Below are 17726 nucleotides of genomic sequence, written 5' to 3' on the forward strand. Positions count from 1 at the left end.
CCTCCCCCAGCCCCCCCACGGGTGCCCCATCCAGGCCAGCTTCAGCCCTTTAAGAAAAAAACAACAACCAAGGAGAGCTCTGGGACTCACTGCTCCTGCTGTGGCCTTGGGGCTTCAGGGGCTCATGCAGAGCCCCCCACATGTCTTGGGGCAGCGGGTTCACCCTCCTACCAGCAGGAGCGGTGAGTTCGGGGTTTGTTTGTTTTTTTGTTTTTGTTTTTTCTTAAAGGGCCGAAGCTGGCCCAGGCTGGGCACCTGTCAGGAGGCTGGGGGAACAAGGGGGAGGGTCGGATGGCTTGTGTCAAGCCCCCCATGCAGTGGGGGCAGTGGGGATTGCCTCCTGCCCAGCCGCACCTGCTGAGTTGGGGCTTTTTTTTTTAATAAGTGCTGGGAGCTGGGGCAGGGAGGGAAGCCATTGCCAGGCTGGGAGAGTGGGCGGGGGATGGGCCTGGCTTAGCGGATTCAGAGATTTGGCTGAATCAAATCGGGACAGTGATCCAAATCACCGAATTGAATCACTGTCCCCCAAATCAGCCGAATCTGAATCTGAAGTGAATACTAGCCGCTTTGCACAGGCCTCCTGCCTGGAGCTCTACCCTTTGTAGCCTACTGCAAAGCAACTTGCTCTGAGATAGTAATTTGTAGCTTTGTAGTTCTTGTCCATGTCTTCCCTCAGCATCTTACTTCCCTGCAGCTGGCACCAACTCAGCTCCCTTTGCTTGTTTGGAGCCATATAGTGCTGCCCTGTTCCTCTTAAAGTAACAGTGGTTGAGGCTCCTGTTACACTGTCTGTGATGTTCAGCAGTTATCTCTCTGCAGTGGAACATAGACCAGATTCTGATACAGATATTGTTACATTGAGTAGAGCCTCTCACTCCTTCAGTAGCCCAAACAAAATCCAATGGACCACTCGTGGAGCGAGATACTGCACTATGAAAATAAGGGCATCAAAACTGGGCTCATAGTCAAAAGTTTGATTAACCATCAACATTATTTGTTATAAGGACAGCAATGGCTAGATGTTAAGCATTACCTTTAAAGGCACCATATGATAGAGAAATAGCCTGTGCATAGATCCTAATGGATGTCATTTCTTGCCCCTCAGTCAGTTTGTCACACCTAGACATATTCTTCTGGATAATGCTATCTTGCTCATCACATTTTCCCCCCAATGAATGGATTGTCAAAGCTTGACAACTTGTCAAGATTCCTAATTGGAGATCTTTAATGATGCCTTTGGTAAGGGCCTCCAATGGCTAATTTATAGTGAACAATTGCTAACGATGCTTTCAAAGGTATGAAGGAATACCTTTTGTCCTTGTAAACAGATGTGCTGAGTAGACAGTGTCAGTGTCCTGACAGCCTACCTTTCAAAGTCTGAGGTTTGTTTTTTTTAATGTTTCCAAAGACAACACAGTGTCTAGGACTTGCCATGTCCAGTGCATTCTAGCCCCTGTGGCCTCATTTCAGATGTGTGATATGTCTCCCATATGTTCCTACACAAAGATAACTTCCACTCTGAAAAGGTGCACATGCAAGTGATGCCATGTATTACAGATAGTCAAGCCATGCACTTAATATGCTGTTTTATGTTGAGGGGAATCAGTTATGGTTAGGAACAGGCTTGGGTCAGCCTCCTGAAGACTGCAATGAAACCGGTGCTATGACCCACTGAAATGGTCCATGCATGCCGGACCAGTCTATATGCCTGGACTATTGAGAATGCATATGGTGTATTAGACTTTTGGTGCTACATCATTCCATTTAGGTATGAAATCTGTCTACAACACCTCGCAGCTGCTTTCAAATACATGTCCTGATTTGACAGCACAGGAGGCAGAGAGGAGCATCACGTAGCTTTCAGGTATGTTAGGGATGTCATAACAACACTGAAGGACTATCCTCATGTAACTATACTGGCCTTAAGCTGTCATGAGGAACCTTGTAGGAAGAGGAAGAGTTCTTACTCTATGAACATGCAGATAATTTGCAGGGATATCTTCACAACATGGAATATACTGGGACTTGCAAAATGTTCAGGACCATCTATCTAATACAGATATCTGGCAGGTTGGTAGCTAAGATACCACTGGATCAGCAATTTCTCATGGTAGCAAGCAATTATCTAGGCATTTCCTTTCTGTCCCAGTGGTATGCATTTTGAGTATGAAAGCAATGGCAACCGTCATCTGTCTTTCTGTTTTAATGATTTTGCATTCACTAACTTGAGAAACTAAGCAGGGACTTTCAAAATTTCAGCTATAGATAGATAGATGAGTGAATAGTTGGACTCTTCTTTGTGCAAGAGAAGTGCAGCTAGAGGGAGGGATTATGGAGCTATTTCTCTTTATTTATTTCTCTTTATTTATACCACACAGGATGACTGGGTCAGATCTCACTTGTTTTTGTGGGACAACTGATATTCCTTTTTTTGTTTATCTGCTAGTGTATTGATCATGTTTTAATTAATTGTCAGGAGAGCCTTGAGGAGGAGGTAGGTGCCTTATGCAGTTTTGTTAACCCATTCAGGTAATGAGGCTTACTGGGGGAATTCAAACACTTCTACACTACTCCATTCCCTGCATCTTACCTGTAGGAAATTTCTTAAATTCTGTTTGAGGCATGTCTGTGGCCCCTAGCACCACAGTATCTGTGTGCATCATAGTCTAAGATATTTATCCTCAGCTGGGAATAAGAATCCTTTTGAGAACTACCCCTGATCTGGAAACACTGAAACTTGGAGACTGTAGGGTTAGGGATTAGTCTGAAATGTGGCCTATTGTGGGGTCTATGCATGTGTTTGATGGAATCAGAAAGCCTGTCACATTATTACTGTGATCAGCAGTATTATGCACCTTGCATGCAAAGGGAGTCTTTCTAATGTAAAGCCTAGGATGTTTGTACTCATTATTCTAATATGTATTGGGGCTTCTTTTGTGATTGATTCCTACCTGTTTACAATACAGTGATCTAGAAGTGTGCTGGTATGGATCCTAAGTAGTGGACTAATATCTCTGGCCAGGGCATATGAGTATGATTCTACCAGAGAAAGTCTAAAGAACTTAAAATATACTTTCTCCCCTCTATGCCCACAAATAATTTACTTCATGGAATTTACCAGGCAGATAGAAAAAAGCTTGCTGTCATCCAAGCTTGATGGTAATGTTGCTTTTACAATAAGAAGGATCTTCACATTCTTACTTGAGATAAGTGCAGCCACATTGATGGACATATTCAATTTATTATCATGCAGAAATTGTCATGGATGGCATCACTTCAGTTAATAAAGCTCTCCTTTCTCTCTGAGTGGTGTTTAAGGCTAACTATGCATGGATGCAGGGAGCCATTACTGCATGCTGTGTCATGAGGAGTGCAGCATGAGAATTAGCAAGAGCTAATCTGCTCAGCTATTAGATTTTGCAGGGGATGAGACAACCTGGGGCCTTGTGGCACTGTGTGCACCAGAGAGCACAAACAACACTGGTCAGTGAGTGCCATTTTGCTTGGTCTGTGGCATTGTTTCACATAGACAGATGGATGCTGCAGTTATGTTCATAAAGGGGTATCTAAGTATTGGGCAAAGCAGAGCATTTGTTCTCAGGCCAGAACATGTGGTTCTTCTCTTCAGGGTATGAATGGGATCTTTGACATGAAGAATGGATATTCCCAGAGTCTACATGCAACTTTCTAGCTAAGCAGGAGGGCTGCTGAGTGATTGTGGTTGTGTACATTGGTTGCTTCCTCTTTTCCCTCTTCTTTTTTTACTACTGCTGCTTTGCTCATTGAATGTAAGACAACCCATCATAATGGCAGAGGGGATAGTTTAGGCTGAGAACTCAGGCATTTGAAACCCAGCTACATTTTTCCCTTGGTTCTATTGCACTTGTACTGTGTCTGATGGGTCCTGCTCCTGCCTTGCTCATGGATCTCACTATGCTGTGGCAGAAAGCCAGTACTCTGTTGGCCAGGACGCAGTCCAGGTAATGACACCTGTGGTGCAGGGCGATGTCTCGCAGAGGAAGCAATGTTCTAAACTTACTTTTAGTCTCTCTACACTCCAATTTCTTCATCTTTTAACATGGTCATGACCTGTTTCCTGGGTAGAGGGGGCTGTGAGATCTTTTGCTATAGACCTGCCTCTTATTATAAAATAATAACAGAGATAGAGGACCTGTTAAGAGATGCCTTTTGAGGATTTGGGGTCTCTTGTATGAGAGAGATGACCAGAAGGTTTGATGTAATAAGTACAAAACAAATTGTTTGCAGGAGGTAACAGGATAAAAATAGCTGATAACTATCTACGTGCAGACAGGAAGTATGAATACTAAAGTGTTGCAGCCTGAGCATAAGGTGTCAGTAGGGAGTTTTTGCTGTAGTTGTGAGCACCCTTGAGCTGGAACATTCTGCTTATGAAATGACAGGGTCACCAGTGCAAATCTTTATTAAATGCAGAATGTTGCATCACAGCAAAACCTTTCTAGGAAGTTCTCCAAAGGCATTTAATAGCAACAAAAGGGGAAATCCCACTAGCCCACAATAGGGAAACTGGGTGGTGCTCCGAAGACCAATAAGTTTAAAGGGAAAAGTCAGTGAAACAGAGTACAGGAGCATACAGAACAGCATGGTATATGGTGCTTACAGCCAGAATGACTTGTGAAATATATGGATCTTTACTTAGATGATCTGAAGGAGGTTGCTTGATGAACTGGAAAACTTCTTTTGTTAGGATATGACTCTTTCTAGTCTTTCTCATTTTCAGCGCTCACCAGAGCTGGTTGGAAATTGTTTTTTTCCCCATTAAAGAAATGCAAAACTCTAGAACTCTTGGTTCAGAGTGATACCTTTTATTAGACCAAGTTTTAGTTGCATTTCTTTTTTTTTGTCTCAGACCAACATGGCTACCAAATACACCCCTTTTTCCCCCATATACATATTTTGGCTTTATTGAAAAATGCTGAAAGTATTTGGTCAAAAATACAAGTCTGAAAAAAACATGAAATATTTTGTGGAAGACTGGTACCTTTCACAAACAGCCAGGCTGAGTTAAAAACCCAATTTTCCATCCAAAATTTATCATGGAAAAATTTTGACTGGCCCCATGACTTAGTCTTTAGCCCTTCTAAAGGAAAAAAACTAGGGCCAGATTTTCAAGAGATTTCAGCTCTCATGCAGAAGCTAAATGAAACGACCAAATTTTTAACACTGTGCTAGAGAGGTAAATTTTTGGTGCTTGTGCCTTTTGAAAATTTAATAAGGAGTACAATGGGACAGGATCCCACAAGAGGATGAGACCAAGGGATAAGTGATCTCTGTTATAGTGATTATAGTAGCCATAACACTAGCAGTTAGCTATGATGCTTGACACCTGAGACAGTGCCCTTGAAGCCAGAAAATCTATTAAAAAGGAGTTTAATATAAAGTTACAGAACAAACAACTAGCACTTTTTCTCTATTTTAAAAGCCTGATCTCAGTTACCTGGGAGTTGAGGGAGCTATTCTCGATTTAACTGAATAGGTTTCTCTCCAGTACCTGGAGGTAGCTATTTAGGGTAACTGAAGGCAGGATCAGATTTACAGCAGATGAACAGAGTGGTGTCTGATGATACCTGTAAGAACTCAATGTCCCTGCTGATAAGCAGTTAGGTTCTGCTCCCATTTGCTTTGGGATAAATCCAGACTGGATTACTTTGCATTTACATGACATGGGGACAGAACCTTTCCCTAAAACACTGCTTCAGTTGTACTCCATAGAAGGGCAAGTGTCCTATGGATAGACACTTGAATTTGTCTTATGCATATGGCCCCTATTTCTTTGGGATGTAAGCATGCTGCAGTCCTTAATGAATAACACCTCTTAAGCAGGGAAGTACCACTATCCCTGTTTTCACTGCCTCTCTGCTGGGCCCAGGACTGCCTTTGGGGAGCAAGCCCTGTTTATGTCCTGTCACTTAGCATATACAAATCCCAGAAACTAGGCAGTATGGCCTGTTTAGAGTGGCCCTAGCTGAGTGCTTTGGGGATGCACTTAGGCTTGGTCCTCTTAGTGCATGCTTAGGGCTGCTCTAAGTTTAACTAAACTGTTTCCTGTCTGGAGCTGGCGCACAGTGCAGAGGAATGAGTGGAAGACCATGCTTCTCTGTGGGACTCTCAGGCTGAGCACAGAGGCAGCATAGACGTGGCCTACTGGACTTAGTCAAGTCAGGAAGTCTCTGGTCGGACAGAGAGAAAAACTCAGACTCCACAGTCTCAGATTCGCAATCTAACCACTAGCCCATTCTTCCTGTTTTAATGGACATCTTGCTCTGCCTGCTCAGTAGGAGGTATCTTAGAACAGGCTCTTAGGGTAGAACCTTCCATTGTTTGCAGCATGGCTATCCCATTGCCTGTATACTTGCAGCCAAAAAGACAATGAAGTTGACCCTTGACCATGGTTGAATAAAACACTGGATGGAAGGGTCATTTTAGCCTTTGGTTTGCTAGTTATAGATTCTGTTGAAAGGCTTCCATTACATGCAAGTGTTTTTGGTGTGGATTTTTCTAAATTATGTTAAAAGTACCCAGGATGTAGAGCAGGATGCCCTTTTTGGTTTGTGTACAAATTTACTAAATCTACCCAGACTCTTATAGATCTTGTAGCACCTGAAATGCTAGGCAATATCTCCTTAGTAGGTTAATAGGTTATCCAGTATTTGTTCTTTTTTTGGGTAGGATGCAAGGGTATTAAGTTTCTATGTAGACATTTTTACCTGTGGGTACGTATCGCCTAGGACAGTGGAGGCCCAAACTGAGTCGAACCTTTTGGGCCTACCCCTAATGCAAACGTGTAAGGATCAGCTGTTGTTTTTTCCTTCTGCTTATTGCTCCATCTCCCTGCCCACATCTGCATAATCATAGAAGCAACTTGTGGCGTTAAATGCCACCCAAGTTTTTCCTGTACTTTCTGCTGATTGCTACTTGATGGAAGATGATTCATCCCTACCTGAGTCCAGAGAAAGGGAAGGGACACCCGCTTTTTGGCTCAATGAGGGAGAAATGGCATCCTATAGAAGTGGGTACTATTTCAGCCTTCCTATCTCTGTGCACTCCCGTGTGTAGCTGTGTAGCTATAACTGATAGCTGAGCACAGGAGGCACAATGACACTTAGCTTTATTTCAGATGTCTATGGGTAGTAGCCTACTGGTGAGATACAGAAGCATACCAGCTGTTTTCAGCACCCTCAGGAAGTCCCAATACCAGCTCATGTTAATGCCTTATGGGGTCCTGTCTCTTTCCTATGCAGGCACAGAGGAAAATGTACCCTGCTGTGACACTCATAGGAGAACTGTATTAATATGATTTAATTTGATGATATTTTAAAAAGGTGAACATTTCAGAGTGGTGAGCTGACAGCAAGTCATTACAAAGCGATTCATCTAGTCAGGCTGCTCTTGGAATGTTAATGAGCAAATTTTGCACTGTGCTCTGAGCAGTGGAAACAGTTCACAGGTGAGCAAGAAAAGGCATTAGAGGTCTGGGAGATATGATTTAAGAGAAATGATTACAAGACCTAAATGTGTCTGGGTTGGATGTGTGACAGGCAAGGAGGAGCAGAATGGTTTACAAACACAGGAAGGGTGGCGGCACCCAGGGAGGGGAGGGATGATTTAGTGTGGCCCATGAGGAGAATAATGGGATTGGGACCGAATAATATGTTTAAATTAGGAAAGGGAAAATTTAGGCAGAATACTAAGGTACATTTCTGGAGAGTGACGTATATTTTATTGCGGATAAGGCAGCAGTCCCATCACTAGGAATTTTCCATTTTTATGGGATCAAACACTAGTAAATTGTAGAGAACAGTCCCAGGGAGCTGGGGACCTGAAGACTGTTTATATTGCAATAGCACTTACAAACATCAACCTAAATGAGGACTCCATTGTTCTGTGCTTATGGTACAAGGGCCCCCATTTCACAGATGTTCCAGTCTAAATAGATAAAACGGAAGGTCAAAGAACAGGGAAGTGCTTTTGCCTGAGGTCTTACCACAGGTTGGTGGTAGAGCTGGGAGTGGACCTTAGTCCTTCCTGACTCCTAGCCTAATGCCCTCTCCCCTGGGCTACCCTGCTTTTCCCTGTGTGACCAGATAGGTCTTTCCTAGTTTTATAAGTCTGGGAAGGAAGGATGTTCCAGGAAGGAAGGCAGGTGATTTGGTGGGTGGCATTCTTCCCCTTGAACCAGTCCCGGACCAGCGCCACTACGTTGTAGTACTGCAATCACTTCATTTTGTCACAGGACTCCTTTATTTATGCCCAGTCTTTCCTTTTAAAGTTGACACAGTGTTATGATCAAGTCTTTTCACTTTCACTCCAGAAGTCACTCTACTTATAACCATAACCCTGTTGACTTCTCTACCTCAATCCCTCTTCTTCCACTCTCTGTTTTCCACTTAATTGCTGCAGTGTTGACGGGACCCTTCAAGGTAAAAGTTTCTGTATACCTAGAATACCAAAGCTAGAGATGGAATGGACTATTAAAGCATCAAGCCCGTGTTCTATGGGCTTGCTATGTTCTAAGCCATGCTATAAGGATCATTTCCCACAGCATGATCCTTATAGCAATAACCAGTTTATTTTTAAACTTCCTGAACAGTGGCCTTTCTCTCACTTCCCTTTGGAATACATCTCTCTTGTCAGTAGGGTTTTCCTCCACTTCTGCCAAAATGTCTCCTTTATTAATCTTATCTTATTTCTCCCCATTAGGGTCCCAAGCACCACACAGTTATTCTTCTCCCTGTTGCTTCCAGTCATGTTTATAATGGTTAGTATCTATCATCCATAGATCTCAAAGCACAATAATTATCCCCATTTTATAGAAGGAAGAAATGAGCTACAGAGGAGGAGGCACGGGCCCCAAATTGTTCAGCAGAGTAGTCACCTAGCAGTTATACCGTGGTCTCCCAAGTCCCATTCCAGTGCCATTTCCTCTAAAAGCCATAGTCTCCTAACTTCACAAGGCTTGGTTCATTCGTCCAAGTAGTTGCTTAGCTAAGTTAGACATATTCAAACCTTTTAATCATTTGGCGTAGTCCCTCTTGGCCTCCTGAGAGTATATCTTTGTCCTCTGAGAGCCCTCCAGTTTGTCAAAATATGCATCTTATCATTGCCGTCTGTCTAGGGACAGTTGCATCTGAGCTGAATAGGGAGGAGTTGCTTCCTTGCTACATTACACCTCCTGGCATGGTGGACTAGTCAAGAGAGAGGCTGACTGCTGCAGGTGACTCAGGAGGAGGAGTGTGACCTGTTACCAGCTTCAGAGGCAGCTTCTCCTCTGAACTTCATGTGTTCTGAGGAAGGAGAGTGACCCAAGTAGGTCTATTGAGTGGGGAACTCCTATGACACAGTCATGTCTTCTCACAGGCATAGGGAGGATGCAGACGGCTCCTCAGCTATCTTTTATGAGCCCACTATATCCCTTGTTCTCCCCACTCCTCCCTCTCCCTACCCTGTCCCCTCCATGACTTCCACCCTTCTGGTACCACCTTTGGTTCCTGATAGAGATGCTGTCAAATGTTTCCAGGAGCCAGGGCACCAGTGCCATGGGGAGGCTTGGACAAGCTCAGCATATCCATGTCCATTCTGACACACCAGGTAGCTGCACTGTGGGTTCATAAACGGTAGTTACCCTCTCCAGTCCATACCACACATGTGCTCATCTCTCTCTTTCTCCACCCTGGCCTTCTTTATCCTTTGTTCTCTTCACTTTTCTCTCATCCCATCACACTGACCTGGGATGAGAAAAGAGGGCTGGAGAGCAGCTTTCACAACCTCACACAATGCCCCCCACGTACTCCCTCATTTCCCTGTTCCCTGTTGGACTCCTGTCTCCCCTTACATAGACAGATTGTAAACCCAGAGAGGTATACTATTTTCAGTACATTTTTTCCAGTATAATTTTAAAATGTCAAAATTTATGTCAATATTTAAAAGCAAGCTGAGCTTTGGCTGAGGTGAGGGAAGGGGATAGGGCTGTGCGGGATGGGGAGCATGGCATTCCCTATAGTGGGTTACAGGGGAAGAATACAGATCACCAAGGACCCTGTTGTTTCCATGGCTCTGCAGGTAGGTATTCAATATATTGACAACACTAATGGTTAGGGCTATCAGCACTGATATGTACTTAAATCTGGGAAATTTCCACCCCATAATCTTTACCTTAGGTTTTGTCTAGGCTAAGGAAGATGCTAGGAACATAAGCTAGTTAGAGCAGACTTGCATTGAACTCTTTTCCCTAAGGCTCATGTTTGGTAGCACTTTGCAGATTAAGTTACAGGGTTTGGGTTCCCCCTCTTTCTCTTCTACTTTTTTATTTTTAAAAAGGTGTGGGAGGAGTAGGGGGGAAAGGGGTTGAAAGGAAACAATGAGTTTTGGTTTCATTTTGGGGGTCGGACTTGATAATCTGCTTAGGCCCCTTCTGACCCTACCAACTATGAATCCCATCCTGTAACTAAATATTTTCTGGGAAAGTTTTTTTTTTTTTTTTTTTTGTGGGGGGGATGTGCTCTTTAAAATAAACTCTCATTGAAAACAATTATGCTCTGGAAAATAGCTGTTCATGTAACCCATAAATAGGGCCTGGGGTCAGGGTTTCCATTGGTTGGTCAGGATAATGGGGAGAAGAAGCAGGCAGTGAGCAGTTGAGGGGGAAGGGTCTGAGGAGGGAAACTGATGTGCAGAGGCTGAAATGACTTTGCAGCATATTGCTTGGCTTTTAGGATTTGTGTCAGTGGGTATATAGTTCAGCAACCTTAGTTTGCATATTTCTGTGGGGGATTTATTCCATTGGATGCCAGCTGTCCTATGATTCATGCATATTGCTTCAGCTGTATCACATTTATCAAGACCCTACAGGCTTTCGCTCAGTTTTCCTTGTGACATGCCCAGAGTCCTTAATTGTTATTTCTACTGCTGGAGCTAGAGGCTACCAAAGCTTCTAGACAGCCAAAATTAGGAATGCAGATGGTCTTCTCTCACTCTGCTAAGAATTATGCCCTGAATGTTGAATGCCTCAGCCAAACTTTTCTGGAAAAAGCAGATATCTGGAGCAGAATGCAGCAGGGCAGCCATTTCCCATATACTTGCAGAAGTTAGGGGAACTCTGATTCATAGGACATAAAATGCAGAGTCACCTTGGGAGTCATTTTTGTAAGATTTGCATTCACCTCTCTTATTAAGACTTTACATGTATATTGCACCTTTCCTCCAGGAGGCTTCCAAAGCACTACAATTTGCAGGAGAGAACTATTTCAGGCTCCAATCGAATGTGGCCAACAGGGTGCAGTTACTACTTAATAGCATACACATGCCCCAGACTATAATTAGAACAGAAGTAAAGTCAGCCTCTGGCAGGCTAATAAAAAGAAACACATTTTATTTTATAAAGCAGTTCTGTAAATGTTAACTTAACTGTTAGGCTAAGTACAGACAGTCAAAAAACCCAAGGTTGAATTGACTCAATCTTCACAGGTTAGTTTAATCTGCGCAGTTTGAACTGATAAGCAAATGAACAGACATTCACTTTTGATTCTGGAAATGTAGCCACATGCCTACAGTGGCCCAAGCCAGAAGCTGGGGGGGCACTAGAATATGCCTTCTGGCTTGGCTGGAGCAGACAGCTTTGGCCAAAGCTAGCTGGCCCACCCTGTGAGAGGCAGAGGGGAGTTTGTGGGGGAGGTACAAAGCATCTTGGGATGCTGGGGGACTGTAAGTTAACTTGAATCTGAAGGGGAGCTGGTACAGAAGTTCAATGAACTGATTTAACCTAAATCAGTTAAGTCTGATACTCCATCCCTCCAGGTTTATCTTAAACCAGTTTTAGTCATTTTGAAAGTGGTTTATGTGCACCCTGTGTTTGTGTTACAGATTTGAACCAGTTTCTGATCACTTATACCAGTTTGTGTCGCTTCTGCCCCTAGCCTTATGATTGCTTGTATGATGGTAGCACCTGGAGATACCATCTGTGAGATCCCTGTTGTGCTGAGAGATCTCATATGGGTCAGATGCTCCCTGCCTGTAACAGCTTAAAATCTTCACAGGAAATGTAGGCACAGGGAGAGTATCATAGATTCACCTTTGGGATTCACCATGTGGCATGCAGGGATATTCTTCTAAATTAGATTTACTACTGTGCTGCTTGGTTTCTGTTTGTAATGAGGGTGAATCTGTGTTCAGTTGTGTCATTTTCATGTATATATGTATTTCAGTATTTGATAGGGGGCTGGAGTGGCACGGACACTAAGGTGTATGGTTGACAGCCTACAGGTCATAAGTTTGTGGCCATAGCAGAAGTGCTCATAGCATGGCCTGTCAGATTTCGGTGAAATCTGTGAATTTTGCTAAATACCTTGTCATAAGCACATAAAAGAAAGGGAAGGTAATATTTGATATAAATGTGATTTTGACATATGTTTATATTACAGCCAAAGTTGTATTAATAAGCAGGGATCTGGGTTGTGGATTTTTCCTTTAAAATGTGGACTTTCCCTTTTAACCAAGAAAAACATGGAATTTTCCACAGCTCAGTGGACAGGACCCCACACAGCAGGGCAGAGTGAGGTGGGGAAGCTTGGTGCTGCTGCCGTGAGCTCTGTGCTGCCATGGTGAGGTATCCCCTGCCCTCCCAGCAACAGTGGGGGTGGCAGCACGAGTTGTGCCCCTATTTGCTGTCAGGTGGGCAGGGCCACCTCACCATGGTGGCACAGAGCTCCCAGTGGTGGCAATGAGCTGCTGCAGGGGAAGGAGCCTGTGGACCCAGGTCCTTGGGTGGCCCCCTGCAGGTCCTTGGATGGCAGCCAGGGGGGCCGCCTCCAGCAGAGGTGGGGGAGTAAGGAGGCTGTGTATGGGGAGCAAGGGGCACTGGCAGGGGTGGGGGCTGTGGGTGGGGAGTGAGTGAGGGGCACCAGCAAGGCCAGGGGGCTGTGGTTTGGGAGGGAGGGGCCTGGACCTACATCCTGGTGAGCGAAGGGACAGGGAGAGCTCTGATTTTCTATGATAAAAACCTCAAAATCAAGTATGAAAACTTACAGGTACTTAGAATTTATTTTATTATAATGATTGAGGCACTGGTAGACTTCCAAATTGCTTTAAAATTGTAAATATATCAATAAAACATTGTAGTCAGTTGAGATATATATAGTGGTGATATATATAGTGGTGTTTCATTTTAATCACATATTTTGTTTTTTAAAATCAGAGAATTTTTGACTTTTAAACAGAGAATTACTGCTTTATTAACAGGGATCCTGGTTTTAAGTGTCCCTCAACTATTCACATTTAGAGGTAATGGCTTAGAATTAGCACTTGACACAAGTTAGTTGACTCCTCACCTTAGAGTCATTCCACTCAATGTGTCCCTACTACATCCTCCATTTTCTCTGTGAGAACCCACAGTTGCTTTCCTCCTTCACAGCCTGGAATTCATACATCCTATTTCTTACCTCTTAACAGATTTTTTGGAAGGGGCCAGGCTACATTTCTCACTATAAAATAACTACTTCAGTCATTTTTGATTTGTCAAGGGGAACAGGCTTTGAATATCAACTAGTTTACAAGTGGAAAAAAATATAATGGCCCTGAATGTGATCTATGTCAGTGCCATCAAAGTCAGTAGAATTACAGGGCATCTTTACACATACTCTGGGGGGTAGAGGGGCTCTGAGAGCTGCTCTAATTTAAGCACCCCAGCATCTCATGTATTCAGCATCCCACACTTCACAATGGCAGCAGGGGCATTTTAACTAAAGCTCATTCGATGAGTATTAGTTGGAGCACAGGGACGCTGAATACATGAGATGAGGAGGCTGCCGGAGCACACTAATTAGCATGCTCCAGCAGACTCGATTAATCAAGTCTCCTTCCACATGCTGTAATTACAGCGGATCAGAGCAGCATCCCCACACATCTACAGGAAGCCATAGTGTAAAACTGGTGTTAAAGGGGAAAGCAAACCCCTCAACTTTAAATATAAAAATTTATTTTTTAAGTGAAGGATTCAAAGAAATGTCAGCATATCTAAAAAGAACACACAAAATAGCAGAAAACATGAGGACAATGATCTACTCTCACAAACTGCCATATAGTTTAATTCAGAGCTGATCAATTTAGATTGCCATGAGAAAAGGTGATGCCTTAATACGGGAAAAAGTTTTTCTCCCCTACTGGAATGGACCACAGCTCCTACACAACTGTGGCAACAGAGCCTTGTTAATAATTTTGCTTCATAGCTATGAGTGACGAAGTTTCTCTACCTGGAGGTGTGTCCTTTTTGGACTCAACTATGGTCAGTTGGCAAACTAATACCACTAATGGTTATAATGGTGCATTTCTGTAACTCTGTTATTTAATTCCAATGCATAAATCTGCAACTGGGTGCAATATCATGCATTCACTCACTTACAGCTTTCATCACCTTTGGGCAGAAGAAAAAAACCCACCTTGAGTAATGTTTGTCCTTATTGTTTTGTGGACTTATGCCTACATGCTCCATAAGAGCACAGGAATTGCTATACTACTAATCTAGATAGTCTACAGGCCAGCCTGCGGTACTGGCCAACGCCATATGTTTTAGAGAGAGATGTAAAGACTCCTCATATAGTCAATTGTGCAAGATCACCTGGTGATCAGTTTATTGGCTACAGGAGGAGGACTACTGAGAGCAAGTTATGATTTTTATTTTGGCGTGTGATTGCAAGTATTATGTTTCATTACAGAAGGATTTCTAGCCCTTTATTCATTGCTATTAAGCTACCATATGCTGTGTATGGAGTGAAGTGGCTGAGCACTTATGGTTTCTTGATACAATTTTGGAGTTGTGAGTGTAAGTCCTCCTCTAGAATTGTGGAGGTCATCACAATCCCAGGTCATCTCTTGGCCTTCCTCCTCTTGCTGGAGGCAAGAGGAGGAAGGAGGAAAGAAGGAGATGAGAAGCCAGGCACCAGGTCCTGCCTAGGAAAGGTAAGTGATCCAGCTGCCTGTACCTTTGCTTTTGCTGAGTGTTTGTTTGGTGGGCTGTGTGTGTTTGGGGCACATGCTCTGAGAAGCTGGGAGTGATTGCTGACTGCTGAGTGGCTGCTGATTGTTGACTGTTGTGGGATTGCTGACTGCTGTGTGATTGCTGCCTGGGCCTGAAGCCCTAACAAAGAGGCTGAGTCCGCACAGGCCCAGGATTGTATACAAGGAGACTCCCCAGGCAACCAGGGAGCCTGTGACCTGGGACTTCAAACAGGGAAAGCAGTTTGCAGGCAGTTCCTAGGCCAGTTCGTGGGTAGTAGCATAACCTATTACCATACAATGGTGGGGACGCATTGTACACTGCAGCTTTCTGCCTCATTTTCAACTGGTGCTCCCTTCCCTTGTACCACTGAAACCTCCACCCAGACAGAACCCATGGTTCTGGCCTCCACCCAGACAAAGCCCCTGGCACTGGGCTATGGGGCTGCCTGGCACGGCTGACAGCAACTGGGAATGAGAGCAAAGTCACCCCCACCTCTGGTGTATGCTCCATAGTGAGGTCCCCGAAGTCCCAGGTGACTGAGTTCCAGGCCCTGGTAGGCAGATTTCATGCCATCAGGGCCCACAAGCAGGAGGGTGATAACTACTACAGTCAGGCTCTTCTCCTGAAGAGTGACAAAGAAAATATAGGAGAAGGTGACCAACAAGACCCCCCAGAGCTACCTGGAAGACGGTCATCTCAGATTCCAGGACATGCAGGACTAGGGCTGCCCCTCCCCTGGCATTGCACAAGAGGTATGCTCCACTCACCACACATGAGGAGGCTCTGATGGAGATACCAGAGGAGGAAGTGGGTAGTAAGCGAACTGCCACACCCAAGAGGAGATGCTGCATGGTGGTGATGGGAGACTCCCTTCTGCGGGGCACCAAGGGACCCATCTGCTGTTCGGATCCCATAGCCCATGAGGTCTGCTGCCTCCCTGGGGACCACAATCTGGGATGGTGTGGAGAGGATCCCTAGGCTTGTCTGGCCCTCTGACTAGGGCTGTGTGAGACTTTGGACAGAGCTTCAGATTCGGAGAAGCTCTGGATGCTTTGGGGTCCGAAGCAGCATGTCTGGGTCGAAGCACTGGCTTCGTTAGGCTTCCCGAAGCAGTTCCCACAAGCACCCATGTCATGTCACGAGTTTTGTCTGTCGGCAGCTAGGGGTGCAGGGCCCCAGAACCCTCCTGCACCGATCTCCTCAACAGCTGGCAGGCTTCTTGGCCTCAGCAGGAGCTACCATCTCTGCAGCTTTCACCCTGCTGTGCCTTAACACACACAGCTTCACCCATGTCATGAGTTTTGCTTGTTCGCAGCTTGAGGTGCTGTTCCCCCCCAAACCCCTGCAGCGATCTTCTTGAAACTTGGCAGGCTTTGTGGCCTCAGTAAGAGCTACCACTCCTGAAGTTTTGACCACCTCTCCCCCTGTGGTGTAACACATAGACGTGACAGGAGTTTTGCTTTCAAGAATTTGGGGTACAGTTCCCCCAACCCCCCTGCACCAATTGATCTTGAAACTCGGCAGGTTTCATGCTCTCAGCAGAGGCTACCATCCCTGCAAGTTTCATCCAAGTCAGACAAAAACAACAAAGTTATAGATATTTCATTGATTTTCCCCATTATACCCTATATCTGGATCTCCAAGGTGGCTCCAAAGCTTCGGAGCCACTTAAGCTGGATCGAGGCAGAAACCTGGTTCGGAGCTCTAGATTAGATCGTGGCCATCTGAAGCGGCCAGATCTGAAGCCGGATTGGATTACTGCCAACTCGCACAGACCTACCTCTGACCACTACCCCATGCTCCAAATCCATGTGGGCACGAATGACATAGCCAGCATTAATCTGGACCAGGTCATGAGTGACTACAGGGTTTGCGGGGCTGGGCTTAAGGGGTTGGGAGCGCAGGTAGTCTTTTCCTCTATGCTTCTGGTTGCAGGCCACAGACCTAGGAGGGAAGGATGCATCGAAGAAGTGAACCAATCTACACCCCAGGGTACTCAAGGAGCTGGCGAGCTTCATAGCTCAGCCTCTGGCACAGATCTTTGAGAACTCCTAGCACACTGGTGAAGTGCCCGAGACTGGAAGAAGGCCAATGTGGTGCCTATCTTCAAGAAAGGGAGGCAAGTGGATCCGGCAAACTATAGGCCCATCAGCCTGACCTCTATCCTGGGGAAGGTCTTAGAAAAGTTTTATTAAAGAGGCCATCCTAAATGGACTGGCCAACACCAACATCCTGAGGGATAGCCAGCATGGGTTTGTTGTGGGTAGGTCTTGCTTGACCAATCTCATTTCCTTTTATGACCAGGTGACCTATCACCTGGACAAGGGAGAAGAGATTGATGTCATATATCTTGACTTCAAAAAAGCCTTCAATCTGTTATCCCATGATCACCTCTTGGCAAAACTGGCCAATTGTGGCCTTGGGTCCACCATGATCTGCTGGCTGGGAAACTGGCTCTGTGTTTGGACCCAGAGGGTGGTAATTCATGGAAGTCAATCGTCATGGTGCCCTGTGACCAGTGGGGTCCCCCAAGGCTCTGTCCTTGGAACCATATTGTTCAACATCTTCATTAATGATGTGGACATTGGAGTCAGAAGCGGACTGGCCAAGTTGGCTGATGACACCAAACTTTGGGGCAAGGCATCCACACTTGAAGACAGGACGGCGATCCAGGCTGACCTGGACAGGCTCAGCAAAT

Source organism: Alligator sinensis, unplaced genomic scaffold (genome assembly GCF_000455745.1).
Source record: "Alligator sinensis unplaced genomic scaffold, ASM45574v1 scaffold327_1, whole genome shotgun sequence".
Taxonomy (NCBI): Eukaryota; Metazoa; Chordata; order Crocodylia; family Alligatoridae; genus Alligator; species Alligator sinensis.